A 20,592-nucleotide genomic window follows, 5' to 3' on the forward strand; every position below is an offset into this window, starting at 1 on the left:
TGCATGATTTCCTTTTATGCACTGCTCTGTCACAGCTTGGCAAGTTTCCCAAGACAATCCATACCAGAAAGGAGAATATGGCTGCTGAGCAGCACAGGCAGGAGAAATGCCTTATGTAACCTAATCACTTGAATACTATGAAATGTTGAGACATAACTGAAAGCAAAAGGCAGCCCTTAATTTTTAGCATCAGTTCTGCTTGCCCTCACCATCAGCAGCATCTGATAGTCACTGACTCTCCATTCACGTCTCCATCTTTTTCAAGAAACTGCCTGCGGCAGAATGTACAAACAGCTTGGTAAGCAGTTTTAAGGGCAGGGGTTTTATTTATTTTTTTTCTCCTAATTCCTCATGATCCTCATGAGCATTTCCCTACTAATATGCCTGTGGCATCATTAGGTGTTTAATGAGAGGGACGTTGCCTGAATGTTAGTGTTTTTATAGCTCATTTTGTTTTGACAAGTCTTCAGTTTTGTGGCAGTTTATACTGTGCAGGCTTCTTCTTATATCTGACTTTTAGAATCTGTAGATATATTTATCATGGAGGTATTGTCATAAAACCTGAAATAATGAATTGTCAACATTCATTATGTTCCAGTGCAATGTATGTTCAACACCACGGTAGTTTAATGACATCAATTAATTATTTCAGTGTATTTCTTTTGCAAGAAGCACTAGGAATAGTATAATAATTGTCACGTCTCAGATAGCAGTTCAGTGCAATTCTGCAGATGAACAGTCTTGTTTGGCTTCTTTTAGCAGCTGCCTGAAAGACCAGCATAGACTCCAGTAGGTCAGTCTTGTTTCTTTTCTTCCTTACATCCAGAATCATGATCATTATATGTGGTGTTCAGACAAAAAAAATACCATCATTGTACCTGGAGAAAACAAAACTTTTAAAATTTTTAGCCTTTAATAGATACATACAATGCTGTTTTGCCCTCTGCATGTTGGCCGTGCTGCATTATTTTCTTTATTGATTAAATTAAATGGATGCAGTTTTTGTGTACAAACAAAACCATAATTCGTCCTTAGGAATATGCTATCTTCATTTACCATGTCACATGGATGATCAATTTCTTCAACTGTGATGTCTGTGCAAGAAAAAAAATCTGGTATTTTAACATGGCAGCTAACGCCTGTGAAGTTCTCACTTTTATATTATGTCCCACATGATTTTACCACGTTTAGGTTGCCCTTGCATGTTGTCTTATTACCACAGTGGCCGAACAGATCAAATCCATTCTTTTGTGGCTATGAGCCTTTAAAACAACCAGCTGCTGTCATGAATTTAGCTTGCTTGCCATTATTAAGATGAGGAGAGTTACTGGGGAAGGACAGGAAAGGTCCTTGCTGCTTCCTTGAGTAGTATGTTCTGTGTGACAGTGAAGCTGCACCTCTCTGCAGTCCATTTTCTCATTCCACAGCATCACTACATAACCATTTTGCTTTTGGGATTCCCCATTGCTTGTTAGATTTGGTCGGCCCTAGAGGTCTGTGCCTCTGTTCCCAGCACAGCTGCAGCCAGTGGAGCTGCACAGCCCTAGAAGCAGATGATGTTAACAAAACTGTAATTGTATACATAGCTACTGTTTCAGATGTTCAGATGCTGGCTTCCATCATCTCTATTTTTATGTCCTTGTTTATATTTAATAGCAGTTACAGTGGTTAACTGGCTTTATTTTGGAAACCTTGACATTTCTCTTGCCATTACTGAAGCTGTAAGGATCAGAAATGAAGATGTGCCTTTTTACTGTGTTTCTTCTGATAGGTTTTGTCATTTGGCAACTTTTGTTGTTAGACTTTGCAGAATTTGGACAGGAACCTGATCTACAAAGTGACACACACGCTTATTAAAATGCAGGAGGAGTTTTGAGGCCTTCTTTCTGATACACAATGCTGGGTGCTGTGTAGGAGAAATTTAGAGTCTGTCTGCTATTATGTGACCAAACAAATGCAGGAACTTCTAGTGCTTTTAAACAGTAATAAAATGAAAACAAAAATAATTTTCTTGTAAAGCATAAGCTCTGGTGCAAGTCTTCCAGACTCTGGAAGGGAATGATGAAATCTGGACCAAACCAGCCCTCTGTCACATGTATATAAGTAAAAAGTAAAGAGAAATTTTGTATTCTTCTACCAGCTCTTTCATGATAGTTCTTATTTTCCTTTTTCTGTGGACTTTTTTCATACCCATCTGAGTATTAAAAAAAAAAAAAAAGGAAAAAAGAAAAATGTAATTTCTAAATTAAATGAAACAGGAGTTGAGATATTTTTCATTCACTACTTGAAGGGCATATTATTGAAAACCATATAACATTTGGAAGATGGTATTCCATCATTAGGACATTGCAGTTGACACTGATACATGTTGCATTTTATATTAGGTTGTTTTTCCTTTTAGCTGCACAGGTAATCAATTAATTTTCAAATTACCAAGGTAATTTCCAAATAAGCAGTGGGGAACTCCCCAAGCCATTTAATTTTCCTGCTTCTGCTGGGAAATGGGGTTTGTTCAGTTGGCTGCCCTGCAAGTGAGGTGTCCTCATGCCTCTCAGAACAAAAGAACTGCCACAGGTAGGCAGGCCAGCTGTGGCCTTCGGTCTGTTAGAAGTGCACCCGTGCTAACATTAAGGCCTGAGCATCATGGGCACTCTGGGGCTCCTTGGGAGTGCCCCACAGAAGATGCTGAGGGAAAGTTCCTGAGAAACCTTCTCTGTTCTCTCCCCACACACATAAAATCTGGATTATCTCCACTGCTGAGTGCTTTTCTCTGGAGCACTCCCATCCTATCCAGCAGAGCCATATGGCTTGGCCCTTACACTGTGGCTCTGCACCTGCCCAGAGCTCTTCAGCACCATCTGGTGATGCAGCCCTCTGGTTTGCAGTGATGGTGCCATGGCTGCTGCCCAGCCCAGCCCAGCCCCCTCCCCTCCACCTTCTGGGCTCCCACCTGCAAACGTTTTGGCCTTCTCACAGCTGTCTTCCTCCACACTTGGGAGGCCAAAACTACAAGCCCAGATTTTCTTGCTTCTGCTAACCCAGAGGGGGAACAGCTACCTTCCTCCCCAGAAGGAAGAGTGACACCCTTCTCCATATTGTGTGCAAAGCAGAAGGAGAGTGGTACAGAGTTTTCCTGAAGGGAAGGCCTGAGTGGGTCCCAGAACCAACTGAGCAAGCAGAGAGGTGCTGGCTGTCCCAGGAAGGCATCAATGGGCTGCTGCAGCAAAAGCAGAGGAGTGGTGATCAGTGTGGCTTTTTACATAAACGTAGAGGTGTGTAGGTTGTGGTTTTTTTGTGGTAATATTGTGCTGATTTCACATCAGTACTAGACAGGTCTCACATGGTATTCTGCTGATGTTGTGGTATTACATGTGCCTCATGTGCTGTGCCTAAGAGACCTGGAGACCTAACACAGCACAAAATGGGCAGCCTGTGTACATCTGCCTTGATTCCCCAGCATTTCTGCATTCAAGAACTCTTCCAGTAGTTTTCCCCCCCAACCTGTACCAGTGACCTTTTTCTGGCTGAGGTGGCAGCAGAAATGGTGGCTCTGTGTCCTGAAGGTACATCATCATTTCCAGCTCTGCCCTCTTGATAACATCAGGTATCAGGCCCTGGACTACTCTGAAGCACTATGATTGCCTGCTGATGGGTCCTACACAGCAAAAGCGGTGTGTATCTACAGATGGCATTTTCAGCCTCTCTGCTCCCAGTGTGCTGGAGGACTGTTTGATCAACACAACCTTTGACAGTTGACTACCTGAAACTCCTGAGAGGATGGGCTGGGCTGTTTGTTTTCCTCACGGCCTTTGCTGGCCTGATTTCCCTTCAGCATTATCCTGCTGTAGCACAGGAGTGTTGCATGCCTTGAGCCACTGCTCTCTTTCCTTGGGCCTGGGATTTAAATTCTATCAGCTCTGTCAGGAAAAAAAAATTCTCAAGGTATAATTTATTTTTTTTAAAGATGGGATAAATGATAATGTATTAATGGTGGAAGTGATTGTATACAATTCATACTTTGCGAGTACCCATTATCTTAAGTTAATCCTAATAGGCACGGTTTTCCCCAGCATGTCATTTTGACAGTCATTGTTAAAAGCTGTGCTTCCTCATGTACTGTCACAAATGTGATGACATACTCCTTTTTTAGAAAGCAAAATAGATACAATGTGGCAAAAACATTATTATTGCTTATTTGTAAATGGGATACTTTAAAAAGTACCCTCAGTCTTACATTCCTTAGGTTAAATGACTTGCTGATTAAGACATCTGTATGAAGTGTTAAACCACCATCATCTGGCTCATGTTAAGATTCAAAATCAGAATTCTCCTCTGGCAGAGTAAGTAAAAACGGTTATGCTATTTTAAAGCAGAATATAAACATTGTAACTTAAAGCCAGAGGTATATTTGAATGACAATTCACACATAACTTATTGAAAAGGAATTCTAAGATGTTTGGGGTGGAATTAGAGAGACGCATCTGATACACTAGCATCAGATCTGAGTGCTTCCTGACAGTGTTCAGACATAGTTTCCCTTGCTGAAATTCCCCAAATTAAACTATTGTGCAGACTATTTCTGCTTTAATAGATACCCCATTTTTACTCTATGAATTACCTACACTGTCTAACTAAAAATATGCTTCCAAAGCTCTACCTGAGTCTATTTCCACACACTGAAGAGAGTATTGGAAGCCAGAGCCAAAGGCTGTGAAACTGGGACAAATTTTCAAAGTGAACTTGACTGTTCTTCGAAGTTTCTTCATTCTTTCTTTTGTCTGAGAAACTTCTACTCAGCATGCATTTCTGGATACTGAAATAACTATTTTACAGTTATTTTAAATATGTAGATTTCTATTACTAGGAAAATTAGTGCTAGAATTTTCTTTCTTTGAGGCTGGTTGAAAGCTTATTAAAGTCTTTGCAGCTCTTTCACCAAGACTATAATGAGACATTTTATGTTCCTGTGAGCTTCACACTAAAAGCAGTAGTATTATAATACAAGCTCTGCCTGCAAATCCCAGACCTGAGACATTATTTCTTGAATGAGATAATAGCAAGTGAATTGCTATTCAAAATAATTCAGCTGAGAGTTTAGGTGGGATGCAGTCTAGAAATACTGGATGAACAAGAGAGAGGCAAGAGTTTTAATACAGCTTTCATCATTGCATTGGAGATACTTTTTGGCAGAGTAGTGATAATGATGTGGCCATGCTGAAGAGCTAGGATGTGCCTCTCTGTTGGTATAGAGAGGGACCAGGAGAGGCTGGAAAGAGAAAAGTTAGCCAGGTAACAAAACTTGCATTGTAATAACCCTAGGTTTTAATTTTTTCATTTTTGTCAGCCTACCACACCATCTACTGATTCTGTAAAACCATGGAATTGGATATTTTTTAAAAATTGCTTATTAACTCTGTTAATACTGTATAAAACTGTCACAGTTTATATAGGTTTTTTCCCCCTCCTTCTCAGGATTCAATTACAGAGATGTCTGTTTTCATGCCCTGAAGATATATACTTATCTATACAGTACAATATACTCCAAAAAAGCTTTTGTAGTTGGTTTTTTTTTTAAGTTTTATCTCTGATGTTAGAAAACTCAGCTGTATTCATAATTAATTGTCTTGATCAAAACCAAACTCCTTACAATTAAGAAACAAACAGTAGGTATGGCATATCAAACAGACTTTCTGCTGCTGTGATCTTACCTAAACACAAAATAAGCTCCTCTGTACTTCTACATTAATAGTAATAAAGGACTTTTTTGCTTTATTTACACCTTTAAATATGATTATTATGTCTTCCCATACACAAACCTCTGGTGCTTTACAGACAAACAATAATCAAGATTTAGGTAACTGTCAAGCATAAGGACAAGAGGGTGTATATCCATCCAGCCTAGTGAAGTAGAATTGCCTATTGGGCAGAGCAGTAGGAAGTTGTGGGGCAAAGGTGGCAGTTTGAAATCCTGCCTGGAATATATTTATACTTACACACTGCCAATGATGGTGAAAACTGAGAGATGCTTTTTATTTTTTTCAAATGCTGCTAAAACATGGCACTTGCTTCTAAAGACCAAGTGTCCATCGCTTGGACACTTGTCCTGATTTCCATCTGGCCAGATGACTGAAGTACAGAAATGGTGGGGGTTGGCTGCCAAAACCTTTTCCTTTTTGTGAGTGAGTTGAAATGGTGACAGCAGAGGGAGGTGACATTATGCATGTTGTGCCACCTGTGACCCTCACTGGACAGTTTTGCACATGGGGTGTGCCTGAAAGAATTACTGTCACTAATTCCCTCCATTAATATTGTTCATCTCTCCAAGATATATGGGTGCTGTGGGTGTGACCCTAATCTTGTCACAGAGGTGGGCATAGGGAGAAGTGGGAGTGAGACTTGAGTGAGACTTAAGTAGAAGGAGACCAGAATGTGGCACTGTGCAGATCTGGTGGTTTCCATTGCATCAGTAACACTTCACCAGCACACAGCAGTCATGGTGAAGGTCAGGAATGTGGCTGATGGTGGTAGGAGGTAGACTCTTTTATTCCTTGTCTTTTACCAGGAATACATTGAGGTTACCAATGTGACACCTGAAACAGGGAATTTGGAGTAACAATCTCTGTCTTCTCTCTGTGTGTGATTTTGGCACTACAATTTGAACTTAATCATCAGACTGGGTTAAGCAGAACTATGATAATTTGTACCTATTATATCTAGGTCCTCTCCATCATCTACTGAAGGCCAGTTTATTGCCACAGCTTTTTTTCTCTCCCACTAACTGATAATTCATCAAAAGTCTCAGGAAGAAATTTGTTATGCTTTTGTTACTTTTAGCATATTTTCATATATTACTGCTTCCTGTGCATGATGCAAATGGCAACCCTCCAAGGCAATACACTTGTTTTTAAGAAGGTCAGTGCTGTAATACATGGTGGTATTTTCCTATGCTAATCTGCATTCTTGTGATCTTTGAATTCTGTGAGACTGGGGCTCAGTAATTGAGACATGAGAAGAGAGATGTCAGATCTCACTGAAGAGAACAAAGATGTAGGCTTAACTGTCATCTTTTAAATGTGAATTTGAATAATGCAAGATAAAATAAGCATTAAAAAGTGAGGTTCATGAATTACTATTGATAATTAATCCCGGATTTGTTAATTGATAACATTTATAATGGCAGTACCTAAGGAGCAGCTAAGAATGGAGCCTCGTGTGCCAGGCAGACAGTGCTCCTCCAGCAGCTGCTCCTCTCTGAGCAGCAACAGATGACAACAACACTTCTTCATGGTGAGGCTGAAAACAGGAGACAACTGTGGGAGGCCAAATACAGAGCTGCTGCCCTCCTGACAAAAGCTGTTCTGTAATTGCTGGCACAGGCCTAACCAAGGGGAGCAGGTCTGAGCAATAGAGACACTAGTTTTGTGGTAGTGCCTATGGATAGAAACCTAGCAATGGGAAAACAGCATGCCAGTTGTCTTTATTTTGTAATGTGGGAAATCTTTTCCTAGCTGGGGGATTTAAAATACTTGTGACAGTTCTAAAGGCAATTTACGGTGTGTATTTCATTAGGTACCTTCTAAATAGCCTTCCATTGCAAAATATTTTATTTCAGGACTAACCTTACTCATGGCATTTAGAGAGTCATAGGTTTTAATGGTGTATAATTTTACCAAAACATTCTTATTGCTCTTTTATCTGTTTACTGGCAATTCTAAATGTTTAGTTGATACTGATAAAGATGATTATCTTGATGTATAGCAGAGATTAAGTATATACTACAAAAATACATTTTTGTTCTGTCTGAAGACTTGAAAATCCTCTTTAATTAACCTTGGCAACTGTATTTCAAAAGAGCTTGTGAAGCAAGCAAGTCAGCAATATGTGACTTGACAGCTCAAACAAACAAAAAAAGTTCAGAAAAGTAATTTTTCCTCTTTAGATTTTTATAGTGTTGAAAAAAACCAGACTGCTCCGATTCATTCTGTTATTAGTTCTTCTGAAATTTCAATGGAAATAGTTACTGTTTGTTGTAAAAAACAGTACATCGAGTTCCTAATTTGCTGATATTGGTGAAATTAGTATTTTATGTTTGCAGGAAAGGCCAAGCAACCAGAAATATCTCAGTAGGATGAAAAGAGAAAGCCTGTGGCAAGTTGAGCAGTAGCACACAAATATATTTCACAGTGTGTGTTTAGGGCCTTGTATTTATTGTTACGAGTATCTAAGGTTACAGACAAGACAGTTTATAGTTAAGTTAACATACTTTAGTAAAACAACCACCTCATCTGAATAAAAAAATCATCATGTCTTGGGTTTGCAAAAGCTTTTCTACTTTTTCAGTTTATAGTAGTGGATTTACTAAAAGATGCTACTTTTTCCTGTAAACCCCATTTTTATCTGAAATTCAGATACCAAAGATCATTTAGATTTTGAAAACATTATGGACGACAAAATTTCTACCAAAGGCTACAGTATAAAAAGAGATCAAAGTCATGGAGAGGGGAAATGGATGGGATAAATGCTATGTATATATCACATGAGTACATTACTAATTTGAAGATCATACAGGCTTAAATTGTTGTACAAGTCAAAACTATGGAATACAATCTTTTATCTGTTGTTGGCTTGGTTGCTATATATAGGATAAGTAGAATATTTTGTTACTGAAAGAAATGTGTCAACTGAAACTGAAATTTTCGAAGAATGATGCACGTGGTTGCTTTATTTCCATGGTGAAGCTTTCTGCATAGAGTTAATGAAATGCTTGAGGTCCTAGGGAATAAAAGGTGCTATATAAATCTAAAAAATTATCAGTAAAAAGTTTTTCCCTCAGGCGTTTGGGATTTTGCTGTGTGTGTTATAAGGAGGCATTTGCAGTCTTCTTTCATTCAAAATGCTTCAGCTTAGACCTGTTCAAGCTCTTCATCTGCAGCTTCAGCTACAAAAATGTTTATATGAAGAGTTTCTAAATTGGTCTCAGTTAATCCTATTTTGGTGCTAAACATGAGCGAGCCTGCTTTGGCTTAAGCATTTTATAACCGTTTTGAAGACTAAGAGGAACTGGGTAGCAACCCATCACAAGAGATTTTCAGGTGCTGTTTAAACTATTATTAGGTGTTGTTTGCATTAGTGGGGAAGTAATACAGGATAGAATTCCTGGAAATTAAAAGACAGCTGTGGAATAGGTGGCTTAATTGTAAGGAATTGTAGTGCATGACCCTTTACTGGCCACATATGTTCTTTCACTGATCTTGGAATGCCTTACCGGATGGTGGTTTTAAGATTTCTATTTGATGCACAAGTGAAATCCCAGTTCTCAAGTCGTCTTAATCGAACATGCAATGTTTAGTATAGGCTTCTGCTTTTCACATAAGCGGAAGCAGCAAAGCCAGTGTGAAATCAAAGAGTGCTGACAGAATTGGACGTAAACTTTTCACTATTCTGATGAAAAGTCGCCGTTAAATGCTACGTGAATTCACAGCAAACCTGGAATTTTCTTTGAATCCACAGATTGTGTGGATTACATTAAACAGTGTGGTGAAGTCAACACAATGGAGGGAAGGGATGCCAACCAGAGGGACCTTGAAAGGCTCTAGAAGTGGGCTCATGCAAGCAGTATGAAGTTCCACAAGGCCAAGTGCAAGGTTCTGCACCTGGGTCGAGGCAATCCCATGCATGAATTCAGGTTGGGAGGAGAAAGGGTTGTGGATAGCCATGAGGAGAAGGACTCAGGGTTGGTGGTGGACCAGAAGGTTAACGTGAGCTGTCAATGTGTACTAGTAGCCCAGAACACCAACTGGATCCTGGGCTGCATCAAAAGAAACAGAGACAGCTGGTCAAGGCAGGCGATTCTTTCCCTCTGCTCTGCTCTGCTCTGCTCTGCTCTGCTCTGCTCTTGTGGGACCCCACCTGGAGTACTGTGTCCAGTTCTGGAGTCCCCAGCATAAGAAGGACATAGAGCTCTTTGAGGGTTTCCAGAGGAGAGACACTGAAATGATCAAAGGGCAGGAGCACCTCCTCTGTGAATAGGCTGAGGAAGTTGGGGTTGTTCAGCTTGGAGAAGAGGAGGCTCTGAGGTGACCTTATAGCAACCTTCCAGTGTCTGAAGGGGCCTACAATAAAGCTGGGTAGGGCTTTTTGCATGGGTGGGAGGACAAGGGGCAGTCATTTAAAACGAAGAGGGGAGATTTAGGTTAGGCATTAGGAAAAAGTCAGCCTGTGGAGCAGATTCCCCGGGAAAGTTGTTCGCAAACAGATACAAAATATAATAAGATACTGCATCATCTTCTATAAGTTAATGCTTTTATAAAATTTGTGTTTTCCTTCAACTATTAATTGCAGAATTGAAGCAAGGATTGCTGTTGCTTTATCTGCTAGGGGACAAAATATACCTAAGTATGATGACCATGTAATAACTGATTATCATAGAATCCTAGAATGGTTTGGGTTTAAGTATCATCTAGATCCAACCCTGAGATGGACAGGGACACCTTCCCACTAGACCAGATGGCTTAAAGCCCCATCCTGGCCTTGGACACTTACAGGGGTGGGGCCCCCACAATTTCTCTGAGCATCCTGTTTCAGTGTCTCAGCACCTTCACAGGAAGGAGTATCTTCCTATGATAATAGGTATGATACTCAGCAAAAAGCACAGGGGTAGTATTAATATTTGCTTTTTCATGCTTTTATTGGTTTTAGTTTGCTTAGCCTGGAGAACATACAATACAGAATCCTAGAAAAGTCTGCAGACTGCACAAGATGGTGGTGATTTCATGTTTAAGAGCAGTGGAAAACTGTTTGTGCATGCTCCCAAATATCAGAACTTGATTTTATAAATGTATCTTTTCAAAAAAACAAGCTTGATTCTCAGCAGAATAACATTAGCATTCATTAGGGAACTGAGTGCTTTAGGGCAATGTTAATGCAATTCATAGCCTATTGCCTGTGGGCTATCAGTTTGAATTCAGTCTAACTCAGTGGGGATTAAAACTTGGCCTATTTAATGGCCTTCCTGTCATCTAATGGGATGAGTTTGGTGGGTTTCAGTCCCATAACATAAACCATACACACTGCCTTCTCCTTACCTTGCAAGCTCCAGAGAAACCCCAAAATTTAATGTATTCTGGGGAAAATTATTCTGTAGTACCATGAAAACCAAAGAAAAGCAAAAGCCATGATTCACAATAGCTACATGAGCACTAAGAAACATTTTTTTAAAATGTGGAAATTACAGTGACTGACATGTAACATTTATAAATTAGCAAATTAGCTGATTATGTACATATGTTGCCATACAGCAATACAGAACCTAACATGACAAAGAGTCCCAAAGGGGTTATCTACACCTGTGCATAAGATCATGCCAACACATTCAGTGGTTGAAAGTCTCTGGAATTCATTTCTATCAGAACAGATATCTAGATAGTAATACAGTGACAGAAAATGATGGTGAAAACAACGATTTCCTAGTCTTCCTCCATTATTCACAGCAGAGTCAAATGCTTCTGATATTTTCCTGTACTCTTAAAAAATAGTTATGAAGATTCTAGAACCCTTTAGAGAATATGTACCGATTTTATTTATTGATATAAATCTTCTTTGAAAAAGCTGTTTGACTGTTAATTTTTGCCCTCTGCCATGGATTCAGTGAATAATGTTTTTTGTTTCCCCATGGTCTTTTCTTTGCTAGACTAAAATATCTCAAGCATTCCTATTTTCAGCTAGAGTTGTGTATTTAAAAAAAAATTTTTTTTTCCTCTTTCCTTTACTCTCTTCTATTGGTATTTTTTTTAAATAAATTTTTCTTGAAATGCAGAGCCCAAATCTATATACAGTATTAGCAGCTGAGGCATTATCACTATTAAATGAAAATTTCTTTGTATGTCCTAGATATGACAGTTCTGTTTACACCTGTTTGTACTGCAGCTTTTTTCACAACGGTGTGATGTTGATGTCTGCTGAGTTTGTGATCTACTCTAATTTCCAGCCCCTTTTCTGAAAACCTGGTGTTTATTCATCTGTTGTAATTGTGCAATTGTTGCTTTCCTACTTAAATGTTGCAGTTGGCACTTGTGTTTATTCAATTGCATCCTATTTCTGCAACCAGTTTGTCAAGAACATTTGAATTCTTTTTTTGTCTTGCATCATGCTTTCAGCTCTGCCAGTTTGGCATTGTTGGTAAATCCAATCAATACAAGCTGTACTATGTCATTTGCATAATTAGTGCTTGGTACCAAACTCGGGACATACCCACCTCCAGGGAACCAAATCTGCTTTATCCCGCTGTTTTTCAGTGAAGCCTTGCTGGTGTCATTTTGCACCACTGCAGAGTCATTTAATTACACTATGCTTTTTGCTTGGTCAATTAAGAGTTCTCTGAGACAGTGTCAAGAGCCTTACTTAAGTCAGGCCCTACCAGATCTGTCTCTGCTCCGATCCAAAGCCCGTTATGGGGTGCACTTGGTTGGTATGACTGACACATGCACGTCGGGTGTGAATTACCGCGTCGTTAGCGCCCATGTACGTAACTATGATATTTTGCTTCAGCATTCCTCTGGGAATAGGGTCTGGAAGGATGGACAGTACTTGGCTCTACCTATTCCCCCCTTCTGAATTATCTGGGCTGTGTTTTCTCCTCTCTCATGAGATCTGTTGTCTTCAGGAGCCCTCAGTGACGGTTCCTCACACCTTGCCTTAACCAACTTCTCACACTAGTGTGAATCCCTCTGGGCCTACCAAATTGAAGAAGAAAAAAAATATTTATCAAAGCAGTTTCTGCTTTGCGCATTTACTGCTCTCTCTGAATCCCCGTCCTTTTGCATCGGGTAAGGAAAAATGGCACCGAATGCTTCTACTTTCTCGGTGTCACCTCAGTTCTTCCCGCCCCAGCACGGCCCTGGCAGTGCCGCTCCTCTCTGCTCTCACCTTTCCCGTTCCCCTCTCGCTGCCGGTTTCTCCCAAGAGCTTGCCCGACCCTGGCGGGGCAGCGCCTTCGCTCCCGCAGCACCTGACCTAGTTTTCCACTTTCTGCGGGAGAGGCACCGCCAAGCAACCGGCACCGCCACCTCCCGCCCCCGCGGCTGGGCGCAGGTGAGGGGAGGCCGGGCCGGGCCGGGCACTGGTGCTGGCTCCCTCCTGCCGAACCGCGGACCCGTGCCCCGCCCCGCCGCGGGGGGGCGCTGCCTCCGGGCCCCCGGGGCGCTGCCCGAGACACCCACGGGGCGGGAGCGGCGCGTGGCGGTGACGCACACCTGCACCCGCGGGGCGCGCGCCCCCCGGCGGGAGGGGCCGGAGAGCGCCGGGGCGGGAAGGCCGCACGCATGCGCGCCGGGCCCCCCGAGACGCCTGCGCGCGTGGGGCGCCGTGTGTGTGCGTGTGCGTAGCCGCGCGCGGAGTGGCGGGGAGTCGGGAAGTTTGCGCGGTGACGTCATGACGCCTCGCGCAGGACGTAACCCCGGCGTCACGCAGACCCCGGCGAGCCCGTGAGTTCCCGTTATGCCCTTTTTTTTTTTTTTTTTTTTTTTTTCCGCTCCCCTTCCCGGCTGCGGGCGGGGGAGCGGCGGAGTGGGGGGGGGCGGTGGGGAAGGAAGGGCAACGAGGGGAGGGGGCGCGCACCGCTCCGGGCGGGGTGGGGGGCGGCGGGTCCGGGCGCGGCGAGCCGGGCGCCCTAGCGGCGGTTGGCGGGGAGGGCGGCTCTGCCTCCATCCTGCCGCATCGGGGAACATGGCGGCCGCCTCCGACCTGGTGCGGTACCGCGACTCGTCCGCAGCCGCCCGCGCCGCGGTAAGTGGCCGGGCCGAGTCTTCAGCGTCGGTGGTGGTGGTGAGGCGGAGTGAGGGCGGGCGGGCGAGCGAGGCGCTCCCCTCCCCGGCCCTCCTTATCACCGACCTCCGTCTCTCCCCTCGCCCCCTGCCCTCGCTGCTTAGCGGCCTCCCCGGTGCCCCGGCCGGGCCGGACACAAAGGGCTGTGCCGAGGAGGGTTTTGTGCGGTCACATGAAGCGGCGCAGCCAGTGAGCGCGGAGCTGGGAGGGGGGAGCGGGGCCGCCGCCATTGCCAGGCGCGGAGGAGCTGGGCAGTCCGGTGCCGCCGCGGCGGGGCCTAGGGCGTGGGGAGAGCCGCCCGGGGCCGGGCCGCCGGCAGCGCGGGGCCTCGGGAGCCAGGTAATGCCCCGCAGCCGGGGCAGGAGGATACCGTCTCTCGGGGGTGGCCGGGGTCACCCTGGGGGGCTCCGGCTGGCGGTGCGGCGGGTCCGACCGGGCGGCCCTGCGCTCCGCTTCTCGCTTCCGTGCTGCGGGTCAGTCCACACGCTGCTCTCCCGGGAAGGGCTGCCTGCCGCTGTCCTGCGGCAGGGGAAATGCGCTGTCTCCTCTTTTCCCTTCGTTCCCTTCCTCTTTGGCATGAGGCAGGGTGACTCTGAAATACACGGTGTTGTCCTAAGGGCTGGCAAGTTCCTGGCCCGCCGTGGGAATGGTAGCTGTGCCCCTCGGAGCGGGGGCAGTGCCAATGCCTGCAGTGCCCGGGGCTCCCGGAGCCGGGGTGGTTTAGGACAGCAAAAGAAAAGTTTAACAGTTCGGGTATCGAAGGCGTGTGTTCGGGCTCCCAGCTGCTTCAGGGTCTGTCGGTTTCTCTGACTAAGTTTGTCTTACATGAGGTTGCAGGGATGAGCATCATCCTGACCTGTGTGATTTATTTGAAATCTATAAAGTTTTCTTGTGGCCTGCATGTAACCTTTAGTCTACTGGAAATACTTCTGTTGAAGTCATATGGGCTATAAACTGTCAAGGCACAGTGACAATGAAAAATAATCATGGAATATGATTAGGTTTCCATCAGTGTTGTACAGCTCTGGCCCTTTAAGCAAAACCTCATTTGCAGTGATACTCTGGTTCCTGCCCCCCCTCCTTCTAGCACATAATTTAATTATGAAGATTGTGTTATGGAACTTAGCACTCAGATGCATATGAGGAATGAATGTGCACCAGATTTTAGAGTAAGAAACCATTTCATGTTTACATTAATGGATTAATACAAGTGACAGGCACTCTTGAGAGACTAATAAGCATTTCTGGAATTCCACCATAGAACTTCTTTTACTGAGAAGTTTGTTCAGTGTTGTTTTTTTTTTATACAAATCACAAAATAATATTTCATTCAAATTACAGAACAAATCTCTAAGGCAAAGATTCTTTACAGCTGAGAGTGAAGCGTTTCAGAGTTTTGATAACAGTGTGATTCCTTTACATAGAATTTTTCACTACCTGGATTGTGCAGAGCAGGTGATTAGAGGGCAGAAAAATGCACTGATTAGACAATGCAAAATGCATCTGGAGAGGCTTTTAGTTGGTCACTCAGATGCAGAGAAAATACAGAGATGCAGAGAAATTTTCTTAGTGGAGAGGACTTTAAGTGAAGTGGATGGAGGAGCAGTGCAATGTGATAATCCTATTACACTGACTTATAATCAAAGCTGATGTTGCAAACCTGTCTAGTGTAACTGCAGAGGGATGTTGTGTGGAGTTATACAAGAATTACAAAGATATCTGAAATTAATAATCTTTGAAATAAAATAATTCTTAAAATAATTTCCTCTGAGCTCTAGCATTCATTCAAATGGATTTTTGTTTTTTAAATAAAAACATCTACTGAAAGTATAGGAGTTGTTAATATCAGAAAGAAAGTTCTCTTTTTATAGCTATATTTTTTTGTTTATCTTACCTCGTGTCTGTGCTGTGTTTTGTGTTTTTTATACTTGCTAAAAAATACTTGGCAAATATTGTAACAAAATCACAGCAAAAGCATGCTACTCAGATTTTATTTAAGTTTCATGAAGGCTGACATCTAGTTTGTAAGGAGTAGAGGTAGAAGGAATGTGCCTAAGAAAATGTATATGACAGTCCATGAGTGAATAGTAAAAGAGAATACCACTGTTTTGAAGTCTCAACAAGTGACCTGCCCAGTAGGGGGAAAAGGCACTGATCACTCTGAGCATCCCTTGTGAGGTTATTTAGTGCAGCAACAATTGATTGAAACAGGAACATCAGCAACTGAATAAACAGGATGTTAAACAATAGTGGCAATGCTTTCCCCTTTAAAATAACAGTGTAGGCTGAATTTCAATATAGACTCTGAATTCTAGGGTTGTCAGTGGCATTTCTTGTGAAATAGTTTGTGCTTGTACTTGGAACTATTATCAGAACCTGGTAGCATACACTTTTTGTGTTGTTGAAGCTTTTTGAAGTCACTTCTGGAGAAAACAGAACCCAAAAGGGAATAATGTACTAATAAAACACACGCATGCTTACACTTATTAATTTCAAGCACTTTCAGGCTTGTTATCAGCTTGCAAAATACCCAAGAATTTAAAACCCGAAAATTTGCAGAATAGTTGTCACTTAGTATGCAGTTTCATCTGAAGTTAGTTTGACTTAAGAGTCTGAAAAGCTGCTGATTGGCTGCAGCTGTTTGCTAGCCATAACTCACTTTCCTCATGTTTTTGTGTTTTCAAACAACTTTTTGTCTCTGTCAAAGTTCAAGTGATGCAGTTATTAGAGAACTACCTTGAGATACTTAAAAAAAAAATTTCCTCTTTAATACCAAATGCACTACTGCTAATGTTACAGTTATTTTAAGCTAAATTGAATGAGTTCGCTGTGTGCTCTGGATTGTGAATATGCTGTATTATCTATTTAGAGATTTAGAAATTTTGTTAAATTTCAAATCATTTAACAAAGCCAGGTTATGTCTGAACAGTGTTGCACTTTACTTCAGGTGACTTTCAGACTGTCGTAAATTGACATAGCCTTCAAAGACCAATTCCTTCAGGTGAAAATAGTGCCCCCCAAATTTAAGTGTGAAGAAATCCCTGTTGAAATATACCAAACCAAATCTGTTTTCTCTAAAAGTATGTTCATTTATATTCTTAAGCACTCTAAATATAAGTTGGTTTTTTATAATTAACCTTTTTTCTTGCTGCTTTTTCTTTTCCTTTTTCCCAATGTAGATGCAAACTACTGGAAAAAGAACTTAAGTTACCCAAGGAAACTATGTATCTTGGTTGTGCTGGCTAATTTACATAAAGATGCTACTGGGTTGTTTGGGTTAAAAGATTTTCACGTAGTTTGAGTACCACAAAAAAAAAAATTCCTTTATGTGTAATTTAAAAAACAAAACAAATAGCATATGCATTTTAATGCCTGTGTGCATTGTGTCCCTTAAATAAAAACTTGTGTCAGTTAATTGGAACAATTCACACAAGCAGTGATGGTATCAAAGTTGTGCAAACATTCCCAAAACTGCAGAAAAGCTCTTTGATAGGCAAGGGTGGGAAGTGGTCCGTGACTCCCTGGCTACTTAAAACCAGACACCATGCAGTGCATCTCTACACTACAGGAACATTGTGAGGTGAAATTTGATGCTCAAATCTCAGCTGTGTGTCAGAAGGACCATGTAATGAGTTTGCATAAACTTTTAATGTGTTTTTTTTGTCAAAAAAATGAAAAAGGCATGATAGTCACAGGATCAGTCATGTTACCTATTATGTGGTGTAGTGTCACGTAAAGAGTATTTCATGTCAGTACAAAGTCTGCCCAGAATTCTGTGGTATTTACTTAAGTGATGTTGCTTCATTAAAGGAGGGCAAGTTGTTTAAAATTTCAAAGTAAGGAAATAAAATAATCCACATAAAAATGAGTATCCAGTTGTGCTGCAGTTTTGTCACTGTTCATCTGTACACATCAGCTTTTAGTTGATAAGGTGTTGCAGCAGTGCCCTTTCCTTGCCAATGAGGCTAAAGGGGGGGAATACAGTGACTTATCAGTGAGTATGCATTTTTTGTTTTGGTTACAGTAAATATTAACTGACTTAATATTCTTGAGCGAACTTGGTGAATGCAGAGAACTGCTACTCCAGTTGGTGTAATTCTAATTCTTTTGGTACAGGAAGTACTGGCTTCAGGTGTAAGTAAATCCAGCTACTGGAAATGGTAAATCTACAGTTGTCACTTAGTGATACCGAATACTTTATCTTGCATATAATCAACGCTTTGAAGTATGATGGGATATGTAGTAATTCAGTGTTTCTTGAAGCTTAATCCAGAGGATGCAAAGTTCATACTCAAGTCAGAATAAAGGTCAGATTACTGGGCTTTGGAGCATTTTTGGCCTGTTGTTGGATTGCAGAAACTATTTTCAGTATGTTTCATGTGGCAAGTTAGATACTTGCCATAGTTATAAAAACTTAGGAGTTTTGGAGACTGGAGGACAGTGTTGCTTTCCAAGTGAAAAGAAAAATGTAGAAGTTGCAGTCTGAGATATTTTTAAACAGATTTTTTTTTTTTAATAAAAGGACATTATTTTGTGACTGTTTGAGTTACTGTGGTGTTTTGCTTTCCTTAAATGAATACTTGATAACCTTATACTCTTCAGAAAGTAACAGGAGTGGGGAGAGAATGCGTGTTGGGAAACAGGATCGAAGGAACTCCAGGTGCCTTATTGATTTATCCAGTTGTAGCTGAATCCGTGGATTGAGATCATTGTAACTTCCCTGGATTCTGGGCCAGCTTTTAGCACTGCTTTGTAAAAGTACTTTCCACAATAAAGTGATGGAACACAAGTAAAACAAGATGCAAGGTATATGTCTTGTATAATTTACTTCTACTTACTTCTACTTACAGGCTCTTACTTGATGTGAAAAAAAAAAAGAGGAATTCCTTAATAAATCATGGTAATGTTGACAAGTAGTAATGAATCCCTCTTGCCTGCTTCTTCAGAGAACAATTTTTTGGTGCACTGATAGCATGGGTTATGCTTTATCCCATCTGCTTTCCCATTGCAGCTCTTTGATGGGGAAAGGGATGAGTTTCCTTCCAAAGTTTTCTTTCCGGAAAAGACATAAAACAGCAGGCCAAGGGACTGCTTTTGAAAAGTTGTTACAACTTTCTAAAGCATGGCAGCTCTAAAGCTGCTCTTCTGCTGCTGCTATGAAGTGGTAGGTATCTGTTTCTTGTCTGGCTGCAGTCAGCAGGGTGATGGGTGGTGGTTATGGTTTGGGTTTTTTGTTTATTTTGCTGCCTGTTGTAGTGTGTTCTGGTTGGTAGGTTGCTTTTTTTAGAAAATATAAACTTCAGGTTTTGTCTTACTGGGTGGTTATCATCTGAATGTTTCTGCTTCTGATTCCTATCAGCTCTCCTAGGAGTTCTGTCTGTGGTATGGTTTTTGATGACAGCTTTTTCAAAAAGTCCTTAATATTTATAATTGTATGTTCAGATGTAAGCATATAGAAGAGTTTTGTGACTGTACAGTGTTAGAAAACTGTCTCTAATATTAAATTAATTTTCCAAAATTATCTTTTTTAGTCAGAAGAGAACTATAGAATTTATATCCTAAAATTAGGCTTCCAACCTGTAGCTGTAGGCTATCAAAATGTTTATTGTATTTATGATTATTTTGTTTGCAAAGAAACTTGTATTCTTAGAGATGTTCTTCAGAGCTTCCACCAAATACACTGGATTCTCCTGTGTTCTCCTGTGATGATGGGTGGGGAGAAGGGGGATGTTTTCTATCCCAAAAGTTTGTTTTTTTTTTCCTTTTTTTTTTTTTTTCATTACTCTTAAGTTGGCCAGGTAATAGAAGCATTATATGCAAGAGGGGATAGGGTTTGCATGAAAAGTTCCAACATAAATAACTTTGTTTCTTTACACAGAAGTGCTGCTTTTTATTGTTTTAATGTCATAGCTCTTATGAGTGTGTCTTCTGTGTGAAAGTCTTGACTGTATATGCTGTCACAGGGAGTGGGCAACTCCGTGTGTCACTGTCAACTGAGTGACAGCTCTGCACTGGGCTTCTCCCACCTCTCTCCTGAAGTGAAGTGGATACTCTGTCCTCTCTGCTTACTTTTCCATTAATATATGTTGACATCAGTGAAATCACCTGATCTTTTCTGTTCTTGAGAAACACTTAAAAACTGAGAACCTGTGGCATGTAATGAAAATAACTTCATTGTGTACAGAATATAACAAATGTTAGAACTCTCAAGTTAATTCAAAAGCAGTTTTTCATCTTCTAGGAAGTTGAGAGCAAAATACCATCTAGTACTTCCTAATCAGGTACTTACTGACAAAAACCAAACCAACAACAGAAAAAAAGAGACAAAAAACCCCAAGCACACAACAACAACAACAAAAAAACCCAAAAAAGAAAACAAAACAGCAACAAACCCAAAACTATATTGTGGCAGTTTTCATATGGGGTAAAAATGGAATGTAGGTTGGGATGTGGTGGTTAATTAATAAGCTGCTCTAAAAAAGTTCAGAGGCTTTGGGGCCATTGCAGAAAATGGGAGGGAGTAGAGCTTAAGTGTCTAGTATACAAACTGAACCAAAATGCTGATGAAACTGATGTGGAAGGGTTGCTTGTATAGTACATAAACCAAAGAAGAGTGTAGATACTGTCTCATATATTCTTTTTACATCTTTGGTTTGGAGAAAGGTCTGAAGGTTTGTTTTGTCAGGCCTGTTCTCTGTTAGTGCTTTGGCTTTGGGATTGTGATTATCTTTTTCTGTGTCCTTATAAATTCTTGAATGTATTGGATGATAG

At 41.4% G+C, this 20,592-nt stretch overlaps 1 protein-coding gene across 11 annotated transcripts in view; it reads left to right on the top strand.

The window, feature by feature from the left end:
- Positions 1-20,592, top strand: part of ZNF644 (zinc finger protein 644) — an 89,327-nt gene that overhangs the window by 19,839 nt on the left and 48,896 nt on the right. For 5 of the 11 annotated variants that reach the window (XM_030455145.1, XM_030455142.1, XM_030455138.1 and 2 more), the window contains exon 1: positions 13,338-13,481. The exons of 3 other annotated variants lie outside the window; for them this stretch is intronic. The gene's annotated coding sequence lies outside the window, so the exon portion shown is untranslated. Of the gene's footprint in view, positions 1-13,337; positions 13,482-13,668; positions 13,783-14,094; positions 14,161-20,592 lie in introns of those variants that run through there. 3 more of the 11 variants (XM_030455147.1, XM_030455140.1, XM_030455143.1) reach the window with 3 other exon arrangements.

Source organism: Calypte anna, chromosome 8 (assembly GCF_003957555.1).
Source record: "Calypte anna isolate BGI_N300 chromosome 8, bCalAnn1_v1.p, whole genome shotgun sequence".
Taxonomy (NCBI): Eukaryota; Metazoa; Chordata; class Aves; order Apodiformes; family Trochilidae; genus Calypte; species Calypte anna.